The sequence below is a fragment of the Salmo salar genome, chromosome 01, assembly GCF_965601325.2.
Source record: "Salmo salar chromosome 01, fSalSal1, whole genome shotgun sequence".
NCBI lineage: Eukaryota > Metazoa > Chordata > Actinopteri > Salmoniformes > Salmonidae > Salmo > Salmo salar.
The window spans coordinates 172,870,854-172,881,877 of NC_138291.1; positions in this window are offsets into that span (position 1 = coordinate 172,870,854).

An 11,024-nucleotide genomic window follows, 5' to 3' on the forward strand; every position below is an offset into this window, starting at 1 on the left:
AGGCAGGCCGAATGGAAGAGGGGCATTGATCCTGTCCTGCAGCCGCCTCCATGCTACGCACTGATAGCTCGGTGAATGCACAGCTGGCTTGCGCTAATGTTACTGGTGTACAGTGCATTGAGAATCCATCTGCGCTAAGGCTAGGCTAGTGGAGTGCAAACATGTTAATTATCTATTTACAGGGATGCTATCTATCACTAATGCTAGCATGAAGCGTATTTTATTTATTTATTTATTTAAACTTTATTTAACTAGGCAAGTCAGTTAAGAACAAATTCTTATTTACAATGACGGCCTACCAAAAGGCAAAAGGCCTCCAGTGGGGACAGGGGCCTGGGATTAAAAATAAAAACAATATAAATATAGGACAAAACACACATCACGACAAGGGAGACAACACAACACTACATAAAGAGAGACCTAAGACAACAACATAGCAAGGCAGCAACACATGACAGCACAGCATGGTAGCAACACAACATAACAACAGAATGGTAGCAACACAACATGGTAGCAGCACAAAACATGGTGCAAACATTATTGAGCACAGACAACAGCACAAAGGGCAAGAAGGTAGAGACAACAATACATCACACAAAGCAGCCCCAACTGTCAGTTAAGAGTGCCCATGATTGAGTCTTTGAATGAAGAGATTGAGATAAAACTGTCCAGTTTGAGTGTTTGTTGCAGCTCGTTCCAGTCGCTAACTGCAGCGAACTGAAAAGAGGAGTGACCCAGGGATGTGTGTGCTTTGGGAACCTTTAACAGAATGTGACTGGCAGAATGGGTGTTGTATGTGGAGGATGAGGGCTGCAGTAGATGTCTCAGATAGGGGGGAGTGAGGCCTAAGAGGGTTTAATAAATGAACATCAACAAGTGTATACAGAGATGTCCAGTTTACAGAGTATAGAGTGCAGTGATATGTCCTATAAGGAGCATTGGTGGCAAATCTGATGGCCGAATGGTAAAGGACATCTAGCCGCTCGAAAGCACCCTTACGTGCCGATCTATAAATTATGTCTCCGTAATCTAGAATGGGTAGGATGGTCATCTGAATCAGGGTTAGTTTGGTAGCTGGGGTGAAAGAGGAGCGATTACGATAGAGGAAACCAAGTCTAAATTTAACTTTAGCCTGCAGCTTTGATGTGTGCTGAGAGAAGGACAGTTCACTGTCTAGCCATACTCCTAAGTACTTGTATGAGGTGACTACCTCAAGCTCTAAACCCTCAAAGCTAGTAATAACACCTGTGGGAAGAGGGGCATTCTTCTTACCAAACCACATGACCTTTGTTTTGGAGATGTTCAGAACAAGGTTAAGGGTAGAGAAAGCTTGTTGGACACTAAGAAAGCTTTGTTGTAGAGCATTTAACACAAAATCCGGGGAGGGGCCAGGTGAGTATAAGACTGTATCATCTGCATATAAATGGATGAGAGAGCTTCCTACTGCCTGAGCTATTTTGTTGATGTAAATTGAGAAGAGCGTGGGGCCTAGGATCGAGCCTTGGGGTACTCCCTTGGTGACAGGCAGCAGCAGAGACAGCAGATTTTCTGTCTTTATACACTGAACTCTTTGAGAGAGGTAGTTAGCAAACCAGGCCAAAGTCCCCTCAGAGACACCAATACTCCTTAGCCGGTCCACAAGAATGGACAGGCCTGTCTACCGTATCAAAAGCTTTGGCCAAGTCAATAAAAATAGCAGCACAACATTGCTTAGAATCAAGGACAATGGTGACATCATTGACGACCTTTAAGGCTGCAGTGACACATCCAAAACCTGAGCAGAAACCAGATTGCATACCTGAAAGAATACTATAGACATAAGAAAGCCAGTCAGTTGATTATTGACAAGTTTTTCCAACACAAAATAGAAATAGGCCTATAACGTTAGGATCAGCTTGATCTCCCCCTTTAAATAAAGGACGAACCGTGGCTGCATTCCAAGCAATGGGAACCTCCCCAGAGAGGAGAGACAGGTTAAAATGTTTGGAGATAGGCTTGGTGATGATCGGGGCAGCAACCTTAAAGAAGAAAGGGTTTAAACCATCTGACCCAGATGATTTTTTGGGGCCAAGTTTAAGGAGCTCCTTTAGCACCTCGGACTCAGTGACTGCCTGCAGTGAGAAACTTTGTAGTGGGACAGGGGAAAAAGAGGGAGAAGCATCGGGGATAGTCACATTAGAAGGGGTGGGAGATGAGGAAATGTTGGACAGGCAAGGAGGCATGGCTGAGTCAAATAGGAATCCTGACTTAATGAAATAGTGATTAAAAAGCTCAGCCATGTGCTTCTTGTCAGTAACAACCACATCATCAACATTAAGGGACATGGGCAGCTGTGAGAAGGAGGGTTTATTCTCCAGGTCTTTAACTGTTTTCCAGAACTTCTTGGGATTAGACCCACAGAGAGAGAACTGCTCCTTAAAGTAACTAACTTTGGCCTTCTGGATAGCCTGAATGCACTTATTTCTCATTTGCCTGAACGAGAGCCAGTCAGCCTGAGTATGTGTGTGCTGAGCCTTTCACCAAATACAATTCTTGAGGTGGAGTAACTCTGCAAGATCACGGTTGACCAGTGGCTGAACCTGTTTTTAATTCTCATTTTCTTTATGGTTGTGTGTTTAACAATACCACTGAAAATATAAAAAAAAGAAGGTCCAAGCATCTTCGACAGAGGGGATCAAGCTGATTCTATACCATTTTGCAGAGGCCATTTCATGAAGGAAGGCTTGCTCATTCAATTTTTTTAGCAAACGTCTATGACAAATCAGGACAGGTTGTTTCACTGAGCAGCCATTACGAACACAGGCTGTAAAACAGTGATCACTAAGATCATTACAGAAAACACCAGACTGATACCTATCATGATGATTTGCGAGGATAACATTGAGGAGAGTTGCCTTTTCTGGGTGTTTGGAGTCATACCTTGTGGGATTGGTAATAATCTGAGAAAGATTTAGGGAGTCCCATTGCTTTAGGACTTGGTCAGGTGGTTTAAGCATGTCCCAGTTTAGGTCACCTACCGGGACAGATTCAGACTTAGTTTAGTGTAAGGGGCCAGGAGAGAGCTTAGGGCAGGTAGGGTACAGGCCGGTACTGATGGAGGACGATAGCACCCAGCAACAGTCAACAAAGAGCTATTTGAAAGTTTAGTGCTTAAAACCAGCAAATCAAATTATTTGGGGACAGACTTGGTGTAGACAACCGAGCACTGAAGGTGATCCTTGGTAAATATTGCCACTCCCCCACCTTTGGAAGATCTGTCTTGCCGTAAAAGGTTATAACCAGAAAGGTTGACATCAGTATTCAAACAACTCTTCGTTAACCACGTCTCAGTAATGACCAACTCATCTGCATTGAAGCTGTGAAATTACACTTTCAATTGATCCATTTTAGGTAATAAGCTTCTACTGTTAACGAATAAGCTTCTACTGTTAGCGTGCAGAAAACCCAGGCTTTAATGAGAGCAGAAATCAGTGAAGCAGATATCAGAGCACAAGTCAGAATTGTGGCTAGCAACAGTAGGTGGGCCAGGGTGTACATGCACATTTCCAGATATCATCAACAGTAATACAATCAAGGCATGGCATAGTACAGGGAGAGCTCTGCAGTGCTGATTTATGACATCTGAATGTGCATCAGATGGCAAAAAGATCATATTGTACAGCAATTTCATCAGGTAACATGAATACAAAGCCGGCGAGAGGTGGTTAGAATAGGATGGGAGGCCAAAAGTCTGAGTAACCAATAGAGAGTCAGAGTCCCGAGTGTGGGAACAAACAATGTCTGTTCCACGGTTGGGTAAAGAAAGTTTGTAGTCAACAAAGTATGCAGGATTCATGAGGCAAATAGCAAAATAGCAAAATGCACAAGATTTTTTTGTTTATATATAACGCCTTGGGGCTAGCCATTGTAAGCTCAGTCACTCGCCCCAACAGTGCGGGTGTGCGGGAGGCGAGCGAAAGCAACGCAGCAGGCAACGGAAGTAGGTGTCACACCCACTTGGGAGAAGCTTTTATTTCTGGAGGCAGATTTCTTGTAGAAAATGCCAGTGAATGGTCTTAGAACAGCAGGTGGGGGCTTCAGAGGACGCTTCAAAGACTCCTGCCACTTGTTGGGCCAAAAGGCCTCGACACCTTTTACTTCACACCTTAGTGCTAATTGAAGTTGTATCTGGTCTGTCCTTGCAAGCCTGGCAGCCTTAACTCAGCATTCGGTCCGCATAAAGTAAAATATATAATTGTAATGTCCTTTTTTTATTTTTATTATTCTTGACTTTCAAAATAGCATCAGACCAAACACTACTCACTGAGTTCCAGGTTGGATGGTGTCCTCAGGTCTCTGCTGTTTGTTTTGTCTAGTGCACCCTCCTTATAGCTTGGAAAAAGGAAACTTTGGAAGCAGTAATCTTTCCGGTTAATTTTGGTCAAAATTAGGTTGTAGGTTTGGAGTATGATACCCCGATAGGATTATATCTGCATGGCGACATGCAGGGGACTGCAATATTAGGTCAAATATAGTTTATGGGTTTAAGAAAACATTGGGATAAGTTTGATGTGATGCGTTTATCGCATATTGTGGAACAACGATAAGGTAGGAAACCAACAGTCTACATGTACTTAACTATGTATTGTCGTGTACACTCATGATCAATTCCATATTTGTATTTTCCATGCAAAATAAAGAATCTATTGCATCATGACTGTGGAGATTGCTCCCTTGTTCAATGGAAGGCGTCAGGCAATAGTGTAGCTGGTACAGGCTGAGAGACTAAAAAATAATCACATTACTGTACAATGAGAGCCCGGAAGGCCTTGGCAAATCCATGTAATCTCCACAAAACCCAGCAAACATGGGAGAAATTCTCCCTAGGAATTTGAGAAGTCAATACTAGCAATAGGTAGACATGAACTCACTGGCATAGCAACTGATAAACCAGCATAGCAACTGATAAACCAGCATAGCAACTGATAAGCCAGCATAGCAACTGATAAGCCAGCTCTTAAATTGAAGTATCTACCACCCACTTAGAACCCTGAAATTCTTGTGATTTGAATTGAAGAGAGATTCAACGCAGCATGAAGTCATCCACATTTCATAAATTACGTTGTCATAAATAATTCAATTTGAACCGCAAAATGCATTTTAGAGTGTTACATTTAAAAGCACAATTTTTTTCCTCCTTTTTTGAATGAAAGAGAGAGCATGAAAATTGGAAACCCTAAGGCCATTCTATTCAAACAGTAGTGAGTGATCGGGATACAGTAGTACACACACACACACACACACACATTACCCATCCCAAGGACGGGAGGCAATCTTCTTCCATTGTAGACATGCACACACACTCTCTCTCTTTCTCGCTCTCTCTTTCTCTCTCTCTCTCTCTGTCTCTCACACACACATACACACACACACACACACACACACGCACACACGCACACACACACACACACACACACACACACACACACACACACGCACACACACACACACACACACACACACACACACACACACACACACACACACACACACACACACACACACACACACACACACACACACACACACACACACACACAACACCTCCCCCACATGACCCATCCCACTGTGGTAGACCCTCAGTCAAACAGACACAAATCACTTGTTTAATGGCCTGTTAAAGGAGGTGCTCTACTGTTTGTGTTTCTCCTAGGCGTTGTAAACCTGGAGCGTCCAACCATCTAAAGATCTACTATCACAGCACTTTGAGATAATTCACACTTGAATCAAATAAGGAGACGCTAAAGGAAATCACAAACAAAATCACAAACAACAGGTAGCTGGGGACCGGTTACATCATGTGTCACGACTTCCACCGAAGGTGGTTCCTCTCCCTGTTTGCGCGACGCTCGGCAGTCGGTGTTGCCGGCCTACTAGCTATCACCGATACTTTTTTCCTTTTCCGTTTGTTTTGTCTGTGGGTTCTTCACACCTGTTTTCATTTGCCTTGATTTCTGTGTGTATAATTACCCCTGTTGCCTGCCTAGTTTTGTGTGGGATTATTTTCATGTGAGGTTGCTCGTTTAGGTTGTGCCTTATTTTGTTTTCGCGTGTTATACCAAGTGTGTATAAGTTTAGGAGCGTTGGGTTTTTTCCCTCCTTCCGTGAGTAACTGGTTTCACTGTTGTCAAGGGCGTTTATTTTTGGTATTGTACTTGACCTGTATGTTTGTTGCACTTGCCTATTAAAATACGCATCTCAGACATCTCTGCTCTCCTGTGCTTGACTCCTTCACCTACCTCCAACCACAATCTCATCACATCATGTAACAGAGAGTACAACATATACTGATCAAAGAATATAAACGCAACATGTAAAGTGTTGGTCCCATGTTTCATGACCTGAAATAAAAGATCCCAGATATGTTCCATATGCACAATTCGATGGCAATTTGAATACACAAAAATACCGTAATGAGTTCCCGAGGCCCATTGTGAGACCCATTTCTTTTTAAGGTATCTGTGAACAACAGATGCATACCTCTATTCCCAGTCATATAAAATCCACAGATTAGGGCCGAATGAATTTATTTAAAATGACTGATTTCTTAAAATCAATGAAATTGTTGCATGTTGCGTTTATATTTTTGTTCAGTATAGATGGCAGTGTCACAGACTTCTGAACTGTCTACCACAAAAGGACAAGATCAAAGTTGTGAATCTAAAGGGGGGAGTTTACCTTTGTGCCTCTGCCATATCATGCTAATACATGTTGCCTAATGTGTGACGTTCCAGCCAAGTACCAACTAATTACTGTGACTAAAGGATACAAGCATATCTTAAACCTCACCCTAAATCTCATCAGGTATAAAGTACATTCGGAAAATATTCAGATCCCTTGCCTTTTTCCACATTTTGTTATGTTACAGCCTTATTATAAAATGGATTCAATTGGTTTATTTCCTTATCAATCTACACACAACACCACATAATGACAAATCAAAAATAGGTTTGTAGATTTTATTGCACATATATAAAAAAACAACAACTGAAATAATACATTTACATAAGTATTCAGACCCGTTGCTGCACAGTTATTTTCAAGTTTCTCCAGAGATGTTCGATCGGGTTCAAGTCCGGGCTCTGGCTGGGCTACTCAAGGACATTCAGAGACGTGTCCCGAAGCCACTCCTGTGTTGTCTTGGCTGTGTGCTTAGGGTTGTTGTCCTGTTGGAAGGTGAACCTTCACCCCAGTCTGAGGTCCTGAGTGCTCTGGAGCAGGTTTTCATCTGTACTTTGCTCCGTTCATCTTTCCCTCGATCCTGACTAGTCTCCCAGTCCCAGCCGCTGAAAAACATCCCCACAGCATGATGCTGCCACCATGCTTCATCGTAGGGATGGTGCCAGGTTTCCTTGAGATGTGAAACTTGGCATTCATGCCAAAGAGTTCAATCTTGGTTTCATCAGACCAGAGAATCTTGTTTATCATGGTCAGAGTCCTTTAGGTGCCTTTTGGTAAACTCCAAGCATGCTGTCATGTAGATTTTACTGAGGAGTGGCTTCTTTTATGGCCACTCTACCATAAAGGCCTGATTGTTGGAGTGCTGCAGAGATGGTTGTCCTTCTGGAAGGTTCTCCGATCTCCAAAGAGGAACTCTGGAGCTCTGTCAGAGTGACCATCGGGTTCTTGGTCACCTCCCTGACGAAGGCCCTTCTCCCACGATTGGTCAGTTTGGCTGGGCGGCCAGCTCTAGGAAGAGTCTTGGTGGTTCCAAACTTCTTCCATTTAAGAATAATGGAGGCCACTGTGTTCTTTGGGACCTTCAATGCTGCAGAAATGTTTTGGTACCCTTCCCCAGATCTGTGCCTCGACACAATCCTGTCTCAGAGCTCTACGGACAATTTATTCGACCTCATGGCTTGGTTTTTGCTCTGACATGCACTGTCAACTGTAGGACCTTATATAGACAGGTGTGTGCCTTTCCAAATCATGTCCAATCAATTTAATTTACCACAGGTAGACTCCAATCAAGTTGTAGAAACATCACAAGGATGATCAAAGGAAACAGGATGCACCTGAGCTCATTCTGTGTGTGTAGATTGATGAGGGGGAAAAGTTATTGTATCCATTTAAGAATAAGGCTGTAATGTAACAAAATGTGGAAATGCACTTTCCGAATGCACTGTATATAGAGGTTAAACAGCTACAGTAAAATAGATTGATGGACATCTTCAACATTATTTATGGTGAAACCTCAGAGTATGGACATTACTATGTTTCAGCATCCTACTACTGGACTTCTGAGGAAGAATCGGAAGCCTGGTTTACAATTACAACCATAGTTCCCGGAAGCATGCAGGACAATATAAAAGGACAATAACAGGGCCAGCGCGGTACAGTTTGGGTCGGCGCTAGTCTGAATCAGGTATGCGAGTGTCACGTCCTGACCAGCAGAGGGAGCAATTGTATTAGTTTTGGTCAGGACGTGGCAGAGCTGCACGCCAGTCAAGAGTCGCCAGAGCTGCCCGCCAGTCAAGAGTCGCCAGAGCTGCCCGCCAGTCAAGAGTCGCCAGAGCTGCCCGCCAGTCAAGAGTCGCCAGAGCTGCCCACCAGTCAAGAGTTGCCAGAGTGGCCCGACTGCCCGGAGCTGCCAGAGTGGCCCGACTGCCCGGAGCTGCCAGAGTGGCCCGACTGCCCGGAGCTGCCAGAGTGGCCCGACTGCCCGGAGCTGCCAGAGTGGCCCGACTGCCCGGAGCTGCCAGAGTGGCCCGACTGCCCGGATCAGCCAGAGTGGCCCGACTGCCCGGATCAGCCAGAGTGGCCCGACTGCCCGGAGCTGCCAGAGTGGCCCGACTGCCCGGATCAGCCAGAGTGGCCCGACTGCCGGAGCTGCCAGAGTGGCCCGACTGCCCGGGTCTGCCAGATTGTCTCGCCTGCCCGGGTCTGCCAGATTGGCCCGTCTGCCCGGATCAGCCAGAGTGGCCCGACTGCCCGGAGCTGCCAGAGTGGCCCGACTGCCCGGATCAGCCAGAGTGGCCCGACTGCCCGGAGCTGCCAGAGTGGCCCGACTGCCCGGGTCTGCCAGATTGTCCCGCCTGCCCGGGTCTGCCAGATTGGCCCGTCTGCCCGGATCTGCCAGAGTGGCCCGCCTGCCCGGATCTGCCAGAGTGGCCCGCCTGCCCGGTCTGCCAGGGTGCCCCGCCTGTCCTCCGGTCCAGCCCGAGTGGCCCGCCTGTCCTCCGGCCCAGCCCGAGTGGCCCGCCTGTCCGCCGGCCCAGCCCGAGTGGCCCGCCTGTCCTCCGGCCCAGCCCGAGTGGCCCGCCTGTCCTCCGGCCCAGCCAGAGTGGTCCGTCTGCCCGGTGCAGCCATCGGCGCCACCGAAGTGGGCGACGTCGAAGGTGGAGCGAGGTCCACGTCCCGCACCTGAGCCACCTCCAGGATAGGTGGGTTGGGGAGGGAGGGTGTAGCACAGTGCCGTCGTTGACGGCAGCCACCCTCCCTTATTGTTTAGGGGGTATTGTTTATTGGTTTGTTGGGGTATTGGGGATTTTTTTGTGTGTTTTCTTTTTTTAAGGTGCATTCCGGGGTCTGCACCTTTAGGGGGGGGGTACTGTCACGTCCTGACCAGCAGAGGGAGCAATTGTATTAGTTTTGGTCAGGACGTGGCAGAAATGTTTGTGTTACATGTGAGTTGGTTGTTGGACTCCCAATTGAAGGCAGGTGTGTTGAGTTGCCTTTGATTGGGAGTCCTATAAACAGGTATGTGTTTTCCTTTGGGGTTGTGGGTAGTTGTTTTTGCACTGCGTTTTGTGTGCCTGCAAAACTGTTCCTGTCGTCGTGAGTATTGTTTATTGTTTTTCCCTGTGGATGCTTTGCGTGTTTTTATTAAAGAAATATGAGTATCCGCATTCCCGCTGCGCCTTGGTCCATTCCTGACGACAAACCTTACAGTGAGTCAGCATGTTAACTATTGTCCCAACAGTTACACAAACCCCAGAGAGGGATTACTCATCCCAATGATTTTTCTTACTAATAGAGTAGCCTACTGGCACAGTGGTGTGTGTCCTTGACTAGATAGACAGGCAGAGGCTAAGTAATACATAACTAGAGTTAACCAAGTCCTTGCTGTTGATAAGATGGGAACGTTTCTCGATCCTCCTGACCTAACTACAAGTCTGGTCTTGTTCATGATAAGGTCCCTACTTCCAAAAATATCCCCCCAGGGTTCGTACTGAGAGTTAATCTCAAAGCATATCCAGCCACTTGAGACAGAAAGTCCCGCCTCCACAATTCCAGACACACATTACTTATGAATATCAATGATGTAGTAATGAGTTTCCATTTCTAAAAACCCATATCTAAACAGAATCAGAAGGCAGACACTTTTTATTTTAAGCTGTGGAACAGTGAGCTCAGATTCCATCGTTGATTCCCTTTGTGTTAATGTTGGTAACATTGTTGACATTGTTGAAATTCGGCATAATGTTGTTTTGGAGTCTAGACATAAAAATGTGACATTTAATTTGCTTTGTTTTATCAGGAAATATCACTTATTTCAACAAATACTCTTGAACAGGGAATTTTCAGTTAAATTGTTTGCAATCAGAACATCTCTTTAAGGTCAAGGCTACAAACCACTGTACTAGTCGACACTTTACACTGCTGTTAGTAACCATGCTGCAGAAAAAACATAGTCCATTGGGATATACTCCAAGTTGACACTCCATGACCAGCAGTAAGCTCATCAATCACAATAACCCTTTACATCTTGCTCTCTTAGGTAAGATGTAAAGTCATGGTCATGGTAACTATCTTCAACTCCACTATGAATGTTGTTGAACAAACACCAAGAACAAAACACACTTAAAGGAATATAGTTTGCTTTACCATGCCAATGACTGCACCTCTTCTTCCTTGGCTTTATATTCAAAGACCCTCCCCCTTAGACTCAGTCCTCCAAAAAATGTAGGGTGATACTTTAAAAGAAAGGGAATATAATGTATGCTTGTACCTTTAAGCAATTAATCAAGTTCAATAATGAAATT